The 20,784-nt window shown below is 49.1% G+C and overlaps 1 protein-coding gene across 1 annotated transcript in view; it reads right to left on the reverse strand.

Moving 5' to 3' along the window:
- The window catches only part of LOC118907693 (myosin IC heavy chain-like), a 131,859-nt gene that overhangs the window by 44,482 nt on the left and 66,593 nt on the right, over positions 1-20,784 (reverse strand). The window contains exon 3 of the transcript XR_008996969.1: positions 4,549-4,897. The gene's annotated coding sequence lies outside the window, so the exon portion shown is untranslated. The remainder of the gene's footprint in view (positions 1-4,548; positions 4,898-20,784) is intronic.

Raw genomic sequence — 20,784 nt, forward strand, 5'->3', positions numbered from 1 at the left:
ACTGTATCCCTTTCCCCTTTCAATCTTGTGCAGCTTCCCAACTCTAGTGGGGTCTTCACAGGGAAGAGGATTCCCAGATTAACCAAGTCAGTTCAGTGAAAACTACCATAAGTGTGCACTTACGGGGACAGCGGGGCAGGTTTGAAAGCAGGGCTGCCCTGGTGACCCTGGGAGGTAGGTTCTCAGACAGATTTCTCTGAAGTAGCTCCAAGAAAGAAGACCTAAGGAAGACGGTGTGGGGCTTTAGGAACAGGCAGACCTAGGGTTGACCCCAGCCTCTTGACTTACCAGCTCTGTGAGTTTGGACAAGTTGCCCAGTCTCTCTAACTTCAATTTCTCTATATTTAAAAAATGGGACAGTAACCCCAGCTTCACGGAATTGCTCTGGTGCAGTGCCTACACCAGAGTTGGTACTCACTACACTCAATGTCCCTTTCCCCCACTTCCAGTGAGTGGCTTTGCCTAACACATAGGCCAGGGGCATGACAGGGGAGCATGATCAATATCTCCTTCATTGTGCAAGTTACAGGGAGGCAGAATTTTGGCTGAATTTAAGGAGGGCTGGCATCATAACTGTCCATCCCTGGCAGGGGCCCCTCTTAGAGTAGGAAAACTTCCCATCTCAGGAGGTGTGTAAGCCTACTGGGAAATTGGTCAGGCTAGGTGAGTTCTCAGGACTCCTATAACACTAATAAATTTTGACTCTCCAAAGAGCTCAATCAGTTCATAGGGAAGCATTTCTCCTGTCAATTTTTTAAATGTTACATGCTCATTATAAAGTTCCAGCCTCCACACCCTATGGGTGGTACTATAACTTGACACAAAGCTTCTGAAGGGCAATTTGGCCCAATTCATCAAGATCCTTAAAAATATCTACTCTATTTGACCCTGTGGGATCTTGACCCAAGGAAGTAATCTGTCATATGTCCAGAGATATAAGCACAAGAATGTGGTTTATTATTTATAATAGCAAAAAAAAGTGGAAATAATTGAACTGTCCAACAATAGAATGATTAAATAAATTAGGGCGCAGACAAGGGATGGAAAGCCATGACCATGCTTCCCGTTAATCTAGTCTGTAAAAATATATATATATCACATGTCCAAATATGGGATGGAAAGCCATGACCATGCTTCCCGTTAATCTAGTCTGTAAAAATATATATATATCACATGTCCAAATATAACATTAGGTTTTTCTCACAATTATTCCTTAGGGAAGAGAAAATCTCTTCAGATTCAAGTTCTAACAAAGAGTCTCATATTAAACACACTCTTTCTTAGTTACTTTATTTTAAACAACAAAGTACTGTTTGGGGAAATCACATTAGCCCTCCCTGACCTCAGTCAATGCTAGTTTGGAATGTTTAAAGAGGTCATCTGACAGAATTGGCAATAAAAAGGGGGGGGTGGGCAAAGAAATTTAACAGGGATTTAGTAATGATTCTGGGGGTTACGACCTCACAATTGCAAGCGTTGGTTGTCATTGTAAACAAGCCTTTAAAGATCACTTTTAAAAGTGGTTATATTGTGGAGATCACCACTACACACTGATGGGACAAATAAACACTGTCCTGATGTTAAACAAGTACTTGTGGCTGGAATACAATTGCTAGGGTCAACATCAAACACAGATTTTTAAAGTGTTGCATCTCAACCTCAAACAAGTTAGACAAAAATGGAAATGCTGTGCTCAAGACAGCTGCAGTGGATAACTCCCAGCTCCAGGGATGATGAAAGTGCAGATGTTAGAACTATGGGAGAGTCAGGGTATGAAATGCGAAAGTTAACATATTTAATTTTATATATCTCAATTAACATATTTAATTTTATATGTGGTCTTTTAAATCTATGTGTAACTAAATTTATAAATTAAACATTATGAGCAAGCATTTGGTGATTTCTCTAAATATTTGTATATTCAAGTTGGCCCCAAAACTTGTTATTGAATCATCCATTTGGGAAAATTGGGCCTTATGTTCTTGACTACCATATATTTAGGCCCATAAGATATACAGCAATAGGAGAGATATATTGATGAAATAATATTGAATAGAAAACATATATTGAAAACATTATAGTGTGATCCTAATTTTAAATGCAGACACACACACACAACACTCACACACAAACTATGGACATAGGAAGAAATGACTAGAAAGAATGATACCAAAATGTTAACAATGATTATAGGTGGGTGGTGAGATTATTCGTGTTTTTTTCAGGTTCTTTTTTCTTAAAGATATATTCAAAACCAAGAGAAATAATTGTTTTTAAGTGTTTTACAAAAGTGCCTCCTTTCTTACATTCTCACTTGGGGCTGTTAGAACATCTTTTGTCCCTTTCCAGTCCCTAAATCTGGGAACTGCAATATGTGATGGGGCAGGGGGGTTGGAGGAGAAGATGTGCCTGACACAATAATGAGAGGGGAAAGCACACAACTAGCAATGTCAATAGTATGTGTGTAGGACGACCACCCCTCTGAAAGAAGAGAGATGGGAGAGAGAGAGAAAGGAAGGGAGAGAAAGAAGTAAAAAGGATGTGCGTCTATATGACATGTGTGTTTGCACAGGCATAGCGGTGAGTCTAGAAGGGAACCCACCAAACTGCCAGCAGCCTCCCAAGGGGGAGAAATCCTATATTCTTCTATATTGTTCATCTCTTCTATTTGTACAGTACATGTTTATAATAGGATGGAATCAGCTTTCTGCTGCTTCTACTGAAATGCAGGAATGCTGGGGGCGAGCCCTGTCCTTTTGCATGGCTTCACTGCTCTGCAGAAGAAAACAAATGTAACCAGTATTTCCTAGATCCCCGAGCCTATGGGGTGCAAAGCAGTTTACTGTCACAGCAACAGGCAGCCTTGCTGGGACCCCACCTGCTGCTGCAGGACTTCACATCTCTGAGAGACCCACCTGAACATGAAGAGCTCTTTGCTGGGTGTTTCCTATGTGCCAGGCTCTGTGCCAAGGGCTTTGCATGCATTAGCTTAGTTAATCTTACCATAACCTTCTACCCATCTCACAGGTGAAGAACCTGAGGCTTTGAGAGGGTGAGGTTACACTGACCACAGGCAGTCAGGGCACCCCGTGGGTGCCTCATGTGTGCTCACCATAAACATAAACGTCAGCCAAGTCCCCCATCTCCTGATGTGTCCCCATCAGTGACATCTGTCACCAGGGCCTCTGCCACCCACAGAACTGAAAGTGGCAGTGGCAACCAGTACTCCCCATGGAGGGACCCAGAAGAGGGCCAAGGACTCTGCTTCCCCAGGCCCCCAGCCTTCCAGCACCTCTGCCACCGGGGTGGGGTGTGATCTGGAACGTTACTGAGATTGAATTGTTAAAACAGCCTCCGAGCCAATCCCAGAACTTAAAAATCTGGCCGCGGCCCAGCCACCTCCCTCCTCCCAGGAGGTCCTAGGTAAAAGAGCCCCACAAGGATAACACGGGGTAGCACCTTCCTGTCTCAGTCCCAACCCCAAACCCAGCACACTGGTCTGGGGCCAGGAGAACTTCTCCTGTGTTAGGCTGAGGCGCTCCCCTTCTCCAACTTAATCTCATATCTCCCTACCCAAGAGGGAGAGAAGCCGGGCTCCGGCCCCACCCTATCCCTGCCAGCAAAGGCCAGAGAAAGAGCAGCTGGGAGACAGCCCTTCGGAAGAGTAGGGCTCCAAAGCCTGGCCCCAGTCTGAGCAGGCCGCACCTCCCACAAGACTGTATCAGGGCAGCCCAGGTGGGGAGGTGGGAGAGAGATCAGAGGCCGAGAACCTGACCTTCTCCCGTTTTGCAGAAGCCCCACCCAGTGCTCTGTGCTGTCTCCTGCAGAGGATGAAAGAGAGGAGAAAGCATGCCCGTGGCCTCCAGGTATGACCTCCTGGGCCCCTAACCAGGCAGTAAGCAGCCTTCCTCCTTTGGGGCAGCTTCTTGCTCCGCATGCTGACCCTGTCTTGGGGAGGAGGGTCATGGGCAGGCACAGAAGAGGGGAGCCCCACCTCAGCTGCCTCAGTGCCCCATTACTGTGGCAGGTGGTGGGCCTGTCACTGTCAAGCCATCAGTGTGACAGCCTGGGCCCTCAACACACCAGCGCCACTCTGTACCCTCTGAAACCCCCTTGCTTAGCTGGGCACAGTCATCCCCCACTCTTTGGTGCCAAATGCCCTGACACAGACGACACAGCTGGACCCTAGAACCACCTCCTCGTTTCTGCTTGCAGACTTCCACCCCTCTGACAGGAACCCAGATGAAGAGACAATTGCCAGTTCCCTAAGACAAAGCTACTAGACCCACTCTCACCGCCCTAATGACACCTGCCCGCCCTGGTTGTGTCTCCAGCCAACCCTCCAGCGAACCCCCCATACCTCTACACCCCCAGCCCTTGCCTGAAGGTGCCCAATCCCAAGTTAGCCCAGGGCAGAAACCCTCTCCCACCCCACCCCCACCCCCACCCCTGCTTCATCAGCACCTCCCTGTATTCACACATTCTTAAAGGGTAGCAGCTTTCCCCTAAACCTCCATCAGACAGAGGTGCCACCCTTGGTCAGTTTACCTCTGAACTGGCAGAGAGCTGTAATGGACTTCTCCGCGACCCTGGATAAGGTTGGAGGAGTATGCAGGGGCTCTGGCTTCCGGTCTGCAGCCCCCCTTGGAAATATGAGAAGGACCTAAAAGCCTCTGGAAACCAACATCCATTTCTCCTCTCAGATTTTATCTCCTTCTTGGTTTTCCTTTTGATCTTGTTTTCAAGCCAGAGATGAGCATTTCCACGTTGACTCTGGCTTCATTATTACTAACTCTGAACCTTTCTAGTGATTAAAGTAGCCGCTAGGCAATGTTCTCCAGAGATCCATACTGCAGGTTGCATAATTCAAGGCATCCCTTCCAGAAGGCTGAGAAATCTGGAAGGAAAAAATAAAAATCAGAGAGCAAAAAACTTCTCTTAAAGAAAAGAGTAAAAGAGTAATTTCCCCCAGGCTGGCTGCACAATAAGTACCCAATAAGCATTGGTTAATTTTGATTTACATAAACATGCAAACAGAAATCAAATGAAAAAACTGGCAGTGACCTGGCAGGGCTGGAGCAGGATACTGGAGGCTTCCAGAGAGTGAGCCAGTTCAGGTGACTTCCTTCCGCACTCCCCACCAGAAGGTGATGTGCTTGGGGGTGTTTTCCTGACTTGCAAGGAAGTTTGAAATGAGGACAAGAGGTGGCATCTGCTGCCCTGCTCAGCCTAACGGGCTGAGGTTGACCCCAGCAGGGAGAGTGGGGGCCCAGACCATAAAGGAGCTATTTTCCTGAAGGACTGACCATGTGAGACTCTGGGTCCAGGTAGGGCTGCTTTGGCATCCATGTGCCCAGGCTTGCCATAGAGAGGAAGGAGAGGTGGGCCTTCTCTCCACCTCAGTTCTGGCTTCTTGTGACAGGGTTCAAGGACACATGAAGCAACAGCAGAGGAGAATCAGGCCATGTGCACCAGGCAGAGGGCCTCACAGTGGCCTTCTCACTGAGGGCGTCAGCAGCAGTACAAGTGTGGTGAGCAGAGAGCCTCCCCAGGAAGGAGAGCTGAGGAAGAGGCATGGATATGAGAACCGGCTGTTGTGAACAACCCAACATAGCCAGGGAAGACTTTGGGGGAGGAGGAGACCTCCCGAAGCAGACAGAGTTTGCAGCTCTTACAATTGAGGACTAACAGTACCATGGCTGGTGCTCCACCCACAGGCTGATGCATTTGGGATGGTTCAGGTTTTAGAACTTCCTACACGGTTCTGGTCCAATGTCTGACATCAAGACCTAATGGAAACCCTAACCTAAGAAGATTCCTGAGTCCTCCTCAGCAACCCCTCATGTTGCAGAAGCTGAAGCCCAGAGAATTTGGGTTGCCCAAGGTCACAGAGCTAGTTAGAAGCTGGAGAAGAACAAGAACCAGAGGCCCTCAGGCCCTCATCCCAGTTCCCAGGAGTGTGTGTATCTATCTTTGTATGTCTGTGTGTGAGAGAGAGACAGACAGATGGACAGATTCAGACCTACTGAGTGAGCCCACACAAATGCCTGGTGCCTGCAACTCTGTCCAATATATTGTCAGCACCTCGCCGAGCTGCTGCCATCCCTCCCTGAGATGGCACAGTCAGCATCCACAGGGCCAATTCATCTACCCGTGATTTAATGAGCATCAGGCGCTGCGACCAGGGACCAGGAGGCCCAGAAAATTCCAATTTCAAGCCCACTCTTTATAGTCAATTAGCATCACGACCTCACCCCCTGGGGAGTCCAGGGACATAGGAGCCACAGAGCCAGCAGCTGGGGCCTCTCCCCAAACCCTGAGCCTCAGCCCTTTTTGGACAGCAGTTTTAGTGTTCCAACGTTGGAAAGGTCTCCACTCCTGGGCAACAGCCAAACAATTGAAAAATGAGACCTAGTGTTGGTCTGGAATGAGAGAAGGGGTCCCAACATCTCTGGGCAAGACAAATCTTCAAGGAAGGGACACCCCCGCTGCCTCCAGACCCTCTCCTCCAGAATCACTGCAGATTGGTGAATGAGACTTGGGCAGAGTCCAGACAGAGAGGTTCAACTAGGTTAACTGTGTCACACTATCAGGTTCCCTATCAGCCCCCGTCCGCACTAACCTCCCTTTTCTCTCTCCATGTGGTCATAAGCTGTGGAACCCCTGCCCCCATCTGCAGTGTTACAGATGACCCAAAGGCTCCACCCCTATGGCCACTGCTGATTGGTCGAGGAGTGGGCATCTGGTCTAAGCTGGACGAATCAGAGTCTCTTCCCTGAGGATTATGGGCAACAGGTGATGGAGGTAGAGAAAAAGGAAGGGGGAGACTTCTTCTGCCAGGTACCTGGAATTAGAAACTGGGGAAAGGGCTTTTCCATCCATATGTGGACCAGAGAAACAAAGAAATTCAGACTTCAGAAGAAGAAGCAGGAAGCAGGAAGGAGCAGAGGTGAACAACTGAGCAGGCACGGAAATCCAAAATCGGCACCCTGTGATGTCCCTTCTCTGGTCCTCCGGGGCTCACAGCCACATTTGCTGTGTTTTCTAAGGAATTATTTCTCTTCTGGTTTAAGCAGCCTTAGGCCCTTCAACTGCCCCCTCACTGGATGTGAACTGGAATGCTGTCCCCATATTAAGTAGACCGGGTGTCCCTGTACTCTTTGGAGTATTTGGAATCCAAGCAGATCTCTGAGCTTAAGTGCTTGGAGCAGCTGAGATAAGAGGGTGGGGACCAGCACCTCCCTGCTCTTCTATTCACACAGACGGAGCCCATCTGCCTTGTGGCAACCAGGCCACTTGGTTGATTCATGCGAAGCCCACAGTCCACTAAGATCCCTGCTTCTGTAAAGGTGCTTCATGCACACTGCTTTTGTAAAGCCTCATTTTTCTCTTTCCTGCATTTCTCTGGAGCAGTTATTTGGAGATGCTACCCTCTCAACGTCTGTTCCTCTCCGTCGGCTCTCATTCCTTCTTCCCAGGCTCCCTGCCTCTCTGCTGCCTCCTATCACACCCCACACTACAGCCCAAGGAGCTGCCTGAGGCACAGATCTGACCACCTTGCACCCTGAGTAAGCCTTTCCACGGCTCCCCTGGCCTGTACAAGATGGGCCATACCATCCGGGAGAAGCAGAGGAGTCTTGCATGCTCTGGCTGGTCCGTCTCTCCAGCTGCCACCCTCCTCCACCCATCACTGAGGACGTGACGCCACAGCCCCACATGTGCTCTCCGGGTGCCCCGCCTCGGCGTCTGCTGCTGCTTCTGCCTGGAGTGCCTTTGTCCCTCCATCATGGTGGGCAACTCTGGAGTCAGACACACTGGGCTTGAATCCGAGTTCTGCCAATTAGTAGTCTAGAACCCTGCGAAACCCCATTCCCTCTCCAAGCCTCTTTTGCCTCAACTATAAATTGGTAGTTTCTCAAAAGCGCCTACACTGCAGGGATATTAGGGATTTGAAATAACTTAGATAAGACATCAAGCACAATGCCTATAGGCATTATAGGCCTATATAATGCACTTATTAGGATTATACAACCACATCCATTATATCTAGAAAATTCCTATTCATCATATCAAAACCTAATTCAAATGTTAGCACATTCATGAAGGCTTTCCTGGTTCCCCACCCAGTCCTAGGCTCCAACGGAGCTCCTGCCTCTAACCTCAGAGCAACTTCAGCATGCTATCTGACTGCATGCCCTCCTGCATACTCATCACTTCATCCGGGTCAGACTCCCCATCCTCATGTCTGAGCCCTGCCAGGGCAAGAACCAGGCCTGATTTCTCTCTCCAACCCCCGGTACAAGGCCCAGCATGCAGAAGAGATCTCTAGATGTTGATTTAATTGAATCACATTGAATTATTCAAATCTTATTGATTCTGTTACCCACCATACTCTCTTTTCCTCCCAGCTTTTAGGAGTTGGACTTCCTCCCTCATTAGTAACAATAATCATAGCTAAACCTTATCGATTGCTTCCTGTGTACCAGGCACTCTCTAGGTGTGCATCTCAGGATGAATGCATTTAATCCTTACAACCACCCTAGCCTTGTTTTCCAGATGGAGAAACTGAAGCTGCAACAGTTGTGCTGTGTGTCCAAAGTCAAACAGCCAGGGAGTGCAAGAACCAGACTTGAGTCTATGTGTTTTGCTTCCTACACATCTGCCCTTCTTTTTGTAGCTTTCTGTTTTTAAATAACTCTAAGTGTATAAAAGGGCTGCAGAGATGGTAGAGAGCTCCCCTTTGCCCTTCACCCAGCCTCTTCTAATGTCACTGTCTCATATAACTATGGTATACTTATTACATTTAAAAGTTAACATTGGCACACTGGTATTAACTACACTCTAGACATTATTCAGATTTCCCCAGTTTTTCCACTAACGCCCATTTCCTGCTCCAGGACCCAATCCAGCATCCCACATCGCGCTGAGTCATGATGTCTCCTTATCACCTCCAATCATGAACATTTCTTGGTCTTTCCTGGGCACTTTTGGAGAGTAGCAGCCAGGCATTCTGCAGAATGTTCCTCCATCTGAGTTCATCTGGGGTTTTCTCATGAACAGTCTGAGGTTACAGATTTGGGGGAGCACACCGCAGAGGCGGGGTGCCTGTCTCCTTGCATCATATTGGGGGCATGTGAGAGCAACATGACCAGCTACTGGTGATGTTAACATTGATCACTTGGTTTCTCCCTGCATTAGTATTTTTCTGCCCTTACTTTTAACCACCACAGTCTAACACCTCCCAGCCACCATCACTGGTGCTAGAAAAAGAAATGTGTCTGGCCAAGAAGGATGCTCAGAGAGACAAGAGTCCAGAAGAACAGGATTTTGGAGTTGTGCGAGGCAGGGCCAAAGTGCCGGCTGCCTCACAGCACATCCAGAGCACCAGGAAAGGGCATTCTCCCCATGCCGGAAGCATCATGAAAGGCTTCCTAGGATGGCAGCACTCAGGAGGGCTTTGTACAGGCAGCAGGGAGGGATGACCATTCTAGGCAGGGAACCAGTACCAGGGTGGGCCTCCTAAAAGGAGAAGCCAACAGGGCCAGGATCTAAATAAGAAGGCAGTAGCTGCACTGAAAAATCACAGAAAAGGTCAGCATAGCTATCCCCCTGTCTCCAGGCAGGGTGACTCTGAAACCCTCCCAATCCCTTAAAAACATCTCCACACTTATAGCCTAAAAGCTCAGAGCAATGGCTTCCAGACCGGAGAAATCAAGCCAGGGGAACATCCCACTTTTCTCCCCACCTGGTTCCTCCATGTGCTTCCCCCACATTTATCATACATTCTTTTCTTTCAGAAAAGACTCCCCCTGGCATTTATCATACATTCTTTTCTTTCAGATGCGGTGTGCCAGCCTGAACACCCCACCAGCCACTGGACCACAGCAGAGGGGCAGCTCTGTACAATCCTCCTTTGCCTCCCACCCCCTCCTCCTCCTGGCACTGAGCCCAGGACCTGACACACAGTAGGGGCTTAGCAAATGTTTGCGGAAAGGTGGGAAGAAAGCAGATTCGCTTCTGCAAGAAACTTTGAGAATATGCTGAAGACATTCTGTGACTCCCACGGCCTTCCAAAGCCCAAAAAATCATTTTAAAAACTGATGACTGTGAAATTTCAATTATATTCACAAGGAGAGCTAGAGTGAACCGCAAGAAGCACAGAATAGCAGCATTGCATTTTAGAGGCTGAAAGGGCCTGAGAGAAGATCAAGCAGAATGGGGACTGTCCTTGAAGCCAGATCCATCTGTTTCCAGAGGCCACCTGCTCATGAGCAGGTTTGAATTTATAGTCCTTGAAAGAGGGGACAGCTCCAGGGACATTAGAAGGCTATAATGATAGGTAAGTCACTGCCATTAACCACCTACCAAAAATAATTAGTGCTCAGAGACTGCATTAATAAAGGTACAATGTCCACAAAAGAGGAGGTGATAGCCCTGTTCTGCTCTATACTGGTTAAACCACAGAGAATTGGGTGTAGAAAACAAACTGCATTGTGCAGAGGTTGGTCTTAAGAATGAAAAAAGATCTGGACTTAGCCAGCAGTGAAAGGATTGGAAGAATGTTTCAGATAACAGAAAAATCTGTGTGAAGGATCTGAGAAAAATGCTAATCGCTTCTGAGGACCTGCAAGAAAGGCCAGTACAGCTTAAAGACAGAAAGCAAGTTGCAGCCAGACTTGAGGTTGGAGAAGTGGATAATGGCCAAACCTGCAGTGCCTCAGTGGTCATGTAGAGTTTGGATTTTATCCCAAGAGCAACAAAACCCTAACCTGTTTTTATATATTGTCCAGGGACCCACATTAGGCTAATTCTCGGATACCATACATGCACACCACAGAGGAACAGCTCATCTATGTTTATTTGGGACACTGTATAGGTAGAGCTTCAAAAGAGCAGGAGGAAGGGATCCCCTGAGCCTTGACCATGAGAACACGGCCCAGTGGAGAACTTCTGACTTCCCTTGAAGTCAAAAGCAGTTATGAGCTATTCCACTCTTCCTTTAGGGAGCACAGCCAGGTCTCTAAGGCCACCACCTGGTGGGCACACATCTGGGTCCCTGGAATACCTTGGTAGGCATTTCACTGCAGAAAACACAGACTGATATCACTTCACCCCTGGACACAGAGGAGAGCCCCACTGCCCTCTACTCCACAGCCCCTTCACAGGCCCCTTTTTCCATATTTCCCAGAGGCTGCTGCTGAAGCCTCCACCCTCCAGAAATTAGATGCCACTGTCACTGCTGCTGCCACCCTCCCTGGGATGGATTATAGAGGTCCCTCCTTCTTTACTCCCTAGTCAGCAGCCAGGATGCATGTGTCTGACTGGTCCCAAGCCTATGTCCTGACAGTAAGGCAAGTTGGGAAAGTGAGTTTTCTGATTCTCTGTTGCAGCGGTCTTTTTCCTACCATGACTCAAAAGCTGGAAGAATTCTCAAACAGGGAAGGTGGTTCCGAAGCCAGGAGACCAGGTATGGTATGTGTCCACCCAGGTGGTTTCATTCAACCCCTATCCTGGTACCAGTTTCTATCCCTGCCACGGCTCTCTTAGTCTTAAGCAGCAGCAAGCTCAAGACTAGGAGTGACAGGGTGGCTCGGAGAAACAGAAGGGCAGGGACTACATGCAGGCAAATCTCTTAGGGCCTCTGACCCCCAAGATTCCATAAGACCCTGGATCCCCAAAGCTCCTGCTGGCAGCACAGGGAAGAGATTTGGGGTCCCACCTGGGAAGATCTTCTATGTTTAAACCCAAGGTTCACTGCCAATGGAGGAGGAAGGTCAAAGCCAAAGGCAGAATCTACGTGATGTCCCTTCCCCCGAGGTGGTCAGTCTTGGGGAAGCTGAAGGCAAAAGTTGCAAAGATTTTGTCTCAAAGCATAAACTGAAGATCAAGAACTCTCTGTCCCCCAGCTGCCCCCAACGTACACCCTGGAAGCTTCTGCGACTAGGAAAGCAGCCACATCTGCCCCGCCAGGAAGCTGACTTCACCCTCTTCCTCGGGTCCTAAATTCCTAATCCCTCAGAGCCTGTCTGCACTCTTGCACCCTTCACAGATGGAAAACCCACCCCACAGGTCCAAGCATGTGTCTTCTGGAAAACTCCTCCACCGTATAAAATCCTTTCCTATGATTGCAAGCCCAGAGGACCCTGCTTAACAGCAGCGAGATACAGCAGCCAATGTTCTGATCCACGCCGGCCCAAAGGAACAGGGTCTGCCAGCCAGCACTCCCGTTAAGTCACAATGAGCACCACACACACACACACACACACACACACACACACTCTCCTGTGATTAATTTAGGACAACCCACACCCGCTATCTCTTCCCAGAAATTAGATGAAGGCTTTAAGGGTGAGGAGCAATCCAAGTTACCTAATCACACCCTTGAGACATCAAAAGCCCCCCATTTCATCCCCTCCCCTTTAGCCTAGATAAACAATAATAATAATAATTAAGCGGGTCTATTTATGGTTCTGAAAATCAGCAGTTCTGGGCCCCACCTGCTAGGGTCGAGCTGAGCTACAGAAATACGGTGAGATGTCCCCAGTTCTGCCTAACTGGAGCAGGCAAGACACAGAAGCTGCCAACATACCCCCTCCAGGGAGAACACAGGGCTATTTAGAACAGCTCGTTGATGGGGTCAAGGAGAGGAAGCCCTAGACTCTGAAGGGCATTTCGTGTCGTGAAATCCAGCCGGCGGCCCAGGCTCATCACTCAGCATAAGCCATACAGATTTATTTATATTTTGCACGAAAGAGGAAAATTACTTAGCCGTAGGGATCAATTCTTCAATCCAATGTTTCTAACATGGCAATAAATTTATTTCACCGTTTCCCTCTTTCTTTTTCCACTTCTTTAAGTTTAAAGAAATAAGCCACCCTCTGGGGAGGCCCAGGGAGGGGGGATGTGCAAAGAAGGAAGGCCAGAGAGAAGCCTCTCCCTGGGCAGCCTGGCTCTGTGGGGCGAGCCCGGAGCTGGAGTCAGGATGCTTTCCAGACCCTGATTCTGTCACTTTTCCATGGCATAAGTAACCCTGAGCAAGTCAAGCTCTCATTCTTAATCCTTAAAGTGGGGATAGCTATTCTGGACCCCACCAGGTTGATGTGAGAAGTAAATGAGACCAGATATGTTCAGGCTTCCAGGTCAGCTCCCAATACATCAACATGACTGATGGAAGATGAATCTTAATCAGATTTGATGGTGTGGCCCATAGCTTCTCCATACCCAGGTTGCATGGCACAAAGACATCATGAACAAAGGAACATCTGGACCATTTCCCAGGGCAGACACTACTCAGATGTCCCTCCCCCAGCAGGGACTGGGTGAATCTGGGATGTTTGTACAGCTCTGGCCCAGAGCACCCAGGGCCCAGGAGACCCCCAGCAGCTGGGCAGGTGTGATGAACGGCCCTTTGGCATGCCACACCTTTTCGCCAGAGGCAGGTCAGGCTGATATATGTGCCATGTAAATGCAGCTGGTGGTTAATGTGAAGGTGTGATGGAGAAACAGGAATGTGGGGATTGACTGGGAAGAAATGATGCTGTAGGGATGAGGGCTGGGGAAGGAAAAGGAAGTTTTCCTGCTGGGAGATGCTAGAAGTGGGAGAGATGAGGATAGTCCAGTAGAAAATCCGGATGAAGACAAGGACACAAGAAGATGCAAGAGGTGCAGGGAGTGCTAAGGGGTGTGGGGTGCTCAGGGGTGCAGGGGGTGCTCAGGGGTGTGGGGGTACTCGGCTGCAGTGGGTGCTCAGGGGTACAGGTGTGCTCAGGGGTGGTGGGGGCTGCTTAGGACTATGGGGGTACACAGGGGTGTGTGGGCTGCTCAGGAGTGCAGCAGGTGCTCAGGGGTGGCAAGGGCTGCTCAGGAGTGGGGAGTGCTCAGGGGTGTTGGGGTGCTCAGGGGTATGGGGGTGCTCAGGAGTATGGGAGTGCTCTGGGATATGGGGTTGCTTGGGGGCTTCTCAGTGGTGTGGAGGGTACTCAGGGGCATGAGGGTGCTTAGGGGTATGGGCATGCTCAGGAGTGGAGGGGCTGCTCGGGAGTATGGGGGTTACTCAGGGGTGTGGAGGTACTCAGGAGTATGTGGGTGCTCATGGGTGCAGGTGGTGCTCAGGGGCATGGGGGTACTCGGGTGGCAGGGGCTGCTCATGGGTGTGGGGTGCTCAGGGGTAGGTGGTGCTCAGGGGTGTGGGGGGTGCTCAGTAAATTCTGATACATGAGTTGAACTACTGAATTGGTTAAAATTCACATTCTAAAATAGGTGGGTAAATGGAGTCTACCTGGGAAAGGGTGTTGCCTTTGAGCCAGTGAGCTAACACATTACAGCTTTTGTCTTTTTGTAAAATTTCCAGGGACCGAAGGATCCAGAGTCTATCCCCATTCTTGGTCTGGTCCTTTGGGATAAAATCCTAGTGAAAATCATGACAACTTTTGGTTAAATACTCTGAGCCTCTCGGGTAAATACTGTGAGAAGCAGAACGGTCAAAATTAATCAAAGGAAATAGATTTTCTTATTTACATTGGAGTGTGCATACATAGACTGCATTTTTTTCCCCCAGAGATTTTGAAGGTAAAAATATGTTAGGAAATATCCACACAGCACAGGTGTTCCCCGCCATGGTGGGAGCACTTACGCAAGTTTTTTTAGGTAAGGCTTATAAATAGGGCCCAGCCAGTCTTCCTTCCGCAATCCTCAGACCTTCAGAGGAGAATTCCTCTTGCCCTTCAGCTCTGAGTGCCCTCTCCACAGTGCCTACTCCACACATTGGAGGACTAAAGGGGAGCCACTCAAGTGATCCCTGTTTGCTGATATGGTTTTAAAGAAAGCCACCCCATGCCCTGGTAGTAGCAGATGTGTGGATTTGTCAGAGACCACTGAAGCGAAAATCCAACTTGCAGCAGCTGGGGAAAGAGTTTCTATATTAATACATTTTAGAGCAGGTATTGACCCTCTGCTCCGAGCTGCGCCTACACAGGGTCCAGGGCACCAAGAGACATATAGAAGGGTTGGGCCGGGTCCCTGCCCCCAAGAATCCCACAGTCCAGTGGCAGGAGTATAATGAGGACAGTGACTGCCAAGTCATGGGTGAGAAGGGCTCGGGCGGCGGGGGGAAGGATGAGATTCAGTCCAACCTGGGGAAAGCTGAATGAGAGTCCCTGAGCACCAGCTCTGTGCCAAGCAATATGCAGGGCTCTGGGTCTAGACACATGGCTTGGCTTCCTCCATATCCTTGCCCTCCTCCCAGCAGCCAGAGAGAGGGTTTAAAATCATGAATCAGATCATGTCACTCTTCTAGTTACACTTCCATCCAATTATCTTTTGGATGCAGCTCCAGTTTCTTCACATTGTTGGATTAGTCAGCTACAACCGTGTAACAAATCAGCTACCACAGCTGGTCCTACGTAACAAACTGCCCCAAACAGTGTGAGTGAAAATGGTAACAGTAGATAATGATGTGTCTGCAAATCAGCTGGCTCAGAGGATCTAGGCTGACTGCCTGAACCAGGTCAGCCTAGACATGTTTTTCTCATGACAATGGCCGAGGGGCAAGAGAGTGAGTAAAATATACAAACCCTCTCCTGCTTGGAACCGCCAGACAAACATTATTGGCCAAAGTAAGTCACATGGCTGAGCCAAAGGCAAGGGGCAGGAACTTGTTAGAAAGGCATGTTCTTAGGCCCTGACACAGACCTACTGAACCAGGATCTCCAGGGGTGGGGTCTCTCCAGCTGTGTTTTAACAAGCTCTTCAGATGATTCTGAAGCAGGCTGAAGTTTGAGAACCACTGGCCTATGCCAGAGGTCAGCAAAATTTTTCTGTAAAGGACAAGATAATAAATACTGTTGGCTTTGCAGGCCACACAGTCCCCATTGCAACTACTCCACTCTGTTGTTGTAGTGTGAAAGCAACCACAGACAATGTGTGAATGCATGGGTGTTGCTGTGTTCCAATTACTGAAACAGGCAGATTTGGCTCCTGGGGCCGTAGCTTGACGGCCCCTAGCCTAAGCAAATGTATGCATGTCACAACATGTATTACTTAAGCTCACAATTCACATCTCTAACCAAAGGAATGAAAACTTCAGAGCTAAACACATTTCTTTTATATACATATAAAAAAATCTATTTATTCAACAAATTAGTAAGTGACTTCCCTGCCCCAGGCATTTGATATATAAAAATGGTGACAACATATCCACAACTTGCAAAAAGGGAACTCAAACTAGCTGGGCACCTATTATGAGCCAGGGACTTTTGTATTGTCCCTCTCATTCTTCACAACAGCCTTACCAGGTGGTGGTATTCTCCCCATTTGACAATTAAGGAAACTGAGGGTCAAAGGGCACACACCCTAAAACCAGCAGAGCCGGGATTCAGACCCTGTTCTGACCAATGCCAAAGCCAGGGGTGTGTGTCTCTCAAGGAGGGGACCCCATACTCAGTCTAGAGCATCTGGGCCTGTTTTATTAAAGCCACCTTAGTGCCTGACCAGCATCGCCCCCTTCCAGTCCTGCAGCACCTGCTCCTTCTGCCTCCGGGAACATCAAAGGCCACTTGTCCCACCTGCCAACAGAGCAGAAAAATAGTCCCAAACCAAATTGCCAAGGTAAATGACAACGTTCCAATGCTTTGTGTGCCTCTTCTCAAAATGCATCCTGGGGCTCCCTGGGAGATAGAGAGTGTTGCTATTATTTAATAACATGCAAAGCGATTTTTTAGGAAGAATGTGCTGTTTTGGATGAATGTTGATTGAATCCCATCTTCCTGACCATAGAGTTAAATCAAGCCTTTCAGACAGGTGATTGAAATGAAGCTGGAAGTCGATTTGGTTTCAGTCAAACCCATCCCGTGTGAAGGGAGCTAGGAGCTTCCCCGCTGTCTCAAGAATCATCAAATTAAGGAGAAGCTGGGCTGACAGGGAACCAGAGAGGCTGCTTCAGCCCCAGTCTCTGGTTGCAGCCAGTTCAGAAGAAGCTAGGGTCTCTGGGGACCAGGAACCAGTGACTCCCACCTCTGCAGCCCAGAAGGTTTTTCCTTCCAGACAATATAATGCATGCTTTTTGTTGCGAGTTAGCTTTGCAGAAATAAATTTGTGAATTTTCTGCAGTAACTGGGGCATAAAAGTGGCCATGGCTTTGCAGAAAAGGCTGGGCTGCTCAAGCACCTTGCCAGGAAGGTGCCCAGACTCTAGGGATGCTATTTCTTCTGCAGGGAAAACATGGGGAGCCATGGAATGGTCCCCTCCTTGCATAGTTTCTACACAATGGCCACAAGCGCACTTACTGCCCCAGCCCCTCCTGGCCCATCTGAGACCTGGTCCCAGCGAATCATTCCCTGGAAAGGCTCTGGCTCCCCTAGAAAGGGAAGACAAGAACTTTCCAAAATGCTGTGGGCATTCCAAATTATACTGTTGAAGTGGTGGGCTCCTGCGGACAGCCAACATCTTCCCATCAGCCTCCTCTCCAGGGCTGTCATGTGTTTGATCTCCATAAATCCCCACCTGACACACTTCCTCTCTTTTTTCTCTCTTGTCACCTAGACCCTTCCAGGAACACTTCTCCATTTTCTCTAAAGACAATGTCAAAACATTTTACAGATTAAATGGAAACTGTATCCAGCATGTGATCAGCTCAGCTCAGCCAGAAGCCTCCTTCCCCTCCTTCCACCATCACAGCTCCCATGCCAAAGACACTTCCCTGACCATTTAGGCGCAAGCGAGCAAAGCCCCAGAGCAGTGGCCTGGCAGGCCCATAGGTGGCCTCCTCGGAAGGGAGTGGCCATTACCTTGAGAACCTCCACTACTGTCCCTTTAGAGTAGGCTGAGGTCAGCGAGGAGCAACCGGTGTGCAGGATTAGGAGGGGCCCTGCCTGGAGACAGGTGGCCGCCCTGGTGACTGCCTCCCACACAAACCCCAGGCTTGCGTGGTCTGTGACGTGGGTGTGGGCTGGAGCCAGCGCCTACAGCCAACTTGGACAGGCAAACCAGGGCCATTGCTCCTCCCAAAATTGGCTTAACCAGAGGTGAGTCAGTACTGGGTCTGGCAGTCTCACAGCAGGCAGAGAATGGGACTAGACTGGCCGCACCTACCCAGATGGAGGTGGCATCACCTTGTCTTTGTAACCCCAGGAGCTTCCTCTGCACATGTGACAGGAAGAGAGGGAGGGGTGGAAAGAGATGGGCAATCAGGGAGAAAAGGAACTTCTTGGAAGTGCCTTGAGCCAGAACTCAGACTAGAACCTGAACCAAAGGACACTGCAAATTCCTCAGGGCATCAAACAAAGGGATCCTGGAACTGGCCTAGCCCAGGGGAACAGACTGAGAGAAGGCAAGATGTCAAGTGACCTTTGCGTGGGAGCAAGAACCTCGGGTGCCAATCAGAAAACCAGGTTTCCAGCCCCACGCATCAGCCACTTTGCAGGCTCTCCTGGGCTCCAGTCTGCTCATCAGTAAAATGGGTGGGATGAGATGATCTTCTAGACACCTTTCCATGTGTGTTCTGTGATTGTCTTATCTGTAGGTAGCAGGTATCTTGACAGAACTCCTGCCTGAGCAGAATGTTCTGGGGACTCTAGGAGAGCAAACCAAAGAGTGTGCTGGTGACCTAGGAAGTCCCCAGGAGGAAGACAGAGAGAAAGTTAGAGGCACCTGGACACACATCAGGACCTGGTGGCAGCAGTGAAGCTGGGGGAGTGGGGGTGGAGAGGAGGGAGACCATGGCCAAGTGGCCAAGTCCCCTCCCATGCTCATATCGTGTCCGAACACCAATTCCAACCCCTGTCCTCCCGTATTATTCCATCTGTTATATCCCATTCCTTTCCCTTACACCATCCAAACTGACTTGTTTTCTTTTTATTTCTTAATATAACAAATTCTTACAACAGAGTGTGTACATATGCCAGGTGTTAGTCTCAGTACTTTACAAATATTAGCCCACTTAATCCCCACAACAGCCCTATGAGATAAGTGCTATTGCTCATCCCATTTTGCAGATGAGGAAACCTAGCCGCAAAGAACTTGCCCAAGATTGCCACAGCTAGTCAGCAGCAGAGCCAGTATTCAAACCTACGTGCTTCCTAAGGTCAGGGCTTAGGTCTGTTTTATTCACAATCCAGCACATAGTAGGTACTCAATGAATGTACTGAATCTGCTAGTGAAGGATAGGTCCAGGATGATGTGAGCTCAAACTGCCACCAAACAAACCCACTGGGACCAGGCAGGCGCCAACTCCCACTGCGCTGAGGTGTCCACTCTCTGCTGGCCATTCTGCGCCCTGAGCTGGGGTCTGTCTGGTGTCTAAAGTCAGGCTGGAACCCTCGCTGGGGTAGCAGGGACCGGAGCCTCCACCCTCCTGTGGCTTCCCCTGCCCCCTCCACCTCTGTGGTTGGAGACTGCAATTAATTATGCTGTGTAATTAGATAAAGAGTATTCATTTTTCATTAATGAGGGGAAACTCTTGCTCGGTAGCTGAGTTCCTTATGTTTTAATTAAGCAGGACTCCTGAAAGCCGCGTGGCTCCTTTGCGAGTGCTCCCTCTTATAATGAACAGTCACTTAGAATTTTAAGAAGTGAAGGATTCCTTCCCCAAGTTAATTACCTCAAAATTAGCTTAATCACAGCTCATTTAAACTTATCTAAACAACAGCGCAACGAGTTCCAAGAAACAGAGGTTCTGACTTTGCTTGTTAGAGTCATAAAAAGTAATAATAACATAAAATCCTCTCTGGTGTGTAGCAGTGACCCCTTGCTCCATTGGGTGAGTGTGCTTGGAGCCAGAAGGTTCCCAGCTTCTGAGGGCTGAACCAGATTTGACCTCTTCCTCAGCCAACAGCACATCTATGGCTGCACAGTTTCCAAGGGGAACATGGGATGCTGGAAACCCTCTCCTGGATGCCCTCAGAGGGTGGACAAAACCCCAGGCCTATACCCTGCCTACTGCCCCCCCTCCCGCCCCAAATACCACATGCCTCCCGGATCACTCTCAGGTCAGGTTGTACCACAAGGCTGTGGCCAAGTCTGGCCTCTCCCTACTGGACATGTGCAAACCAGAGTGCAGGGCTGGTGACCAGGCCCTGAGAAGCACAGGCTTGGGAGCCAAAAATTCCATTTGTCCCACCAGTACAATACCTGACACCCTGTGGGCACTCAATATGCATTTACTGAATGAACAAATGAATGAATGAAGGATCATTGTGTGGCCCTCGGATGCAGAGCTAGGATCAATAGTAACTGCCAGATTTTAGCTCCTAACAAAACAGAACTATCTTGTGGTGACGTCCCCAAATAACATTTATAGAGGCCTCACTATGTACCAGGCACTGGACTAGGTAAAGGGCAAGGTGAAGGGCTAAGTCCTTTACATCAAGTATCTCTTTAATCCTCACAATAGCTCTGTAGCATACAGAGGATATTGTCCTCATGCCACAGCTGGGAAACTGGCACAAAGAAGTGACTGACCAACCTTGCCCAAGGTCACATTGATAATAAATGGCAGGATGTAAACCCAGTCAGGCTCCAAAGCGTCTCAAAGAAGGAGTAAGTTCCCAGCTTGGAGATGTGCCAGCAGAGGCTGGAGGACCACAGGTGTGAAGATGCTCAAGAGAGGGCCCTGTGCTGGAATGGGAAGGAGGGGAGTCTAGGTTTGGGGTATCAGGCTTTTCCACCTGCCCTGCGGTTCCATTTAATCCCACTTGGAGGTTTGGAACAGTGACTGGGGCAAGCCCTGCAGGTAAGCACCCGCCCACAGAGACGGGGCGGGCCAGCAAGAGGCTGCAGTTCCCTGCCTGC

Source organism: Manis pentadactyla, chromosome 4 (genome assembly GCF_030020395.1).
Source record: "Manis pentadactyla isolate mManPen7 chromosome 4, mManPen7.hap1, whole genome shotgun sequence".
Taxonomy (NCBI): Eukaryota; Metazoa; Chordata; class Mammalia; order Pholidota; family Manidae; genus Manis; species Manis pentadactyla.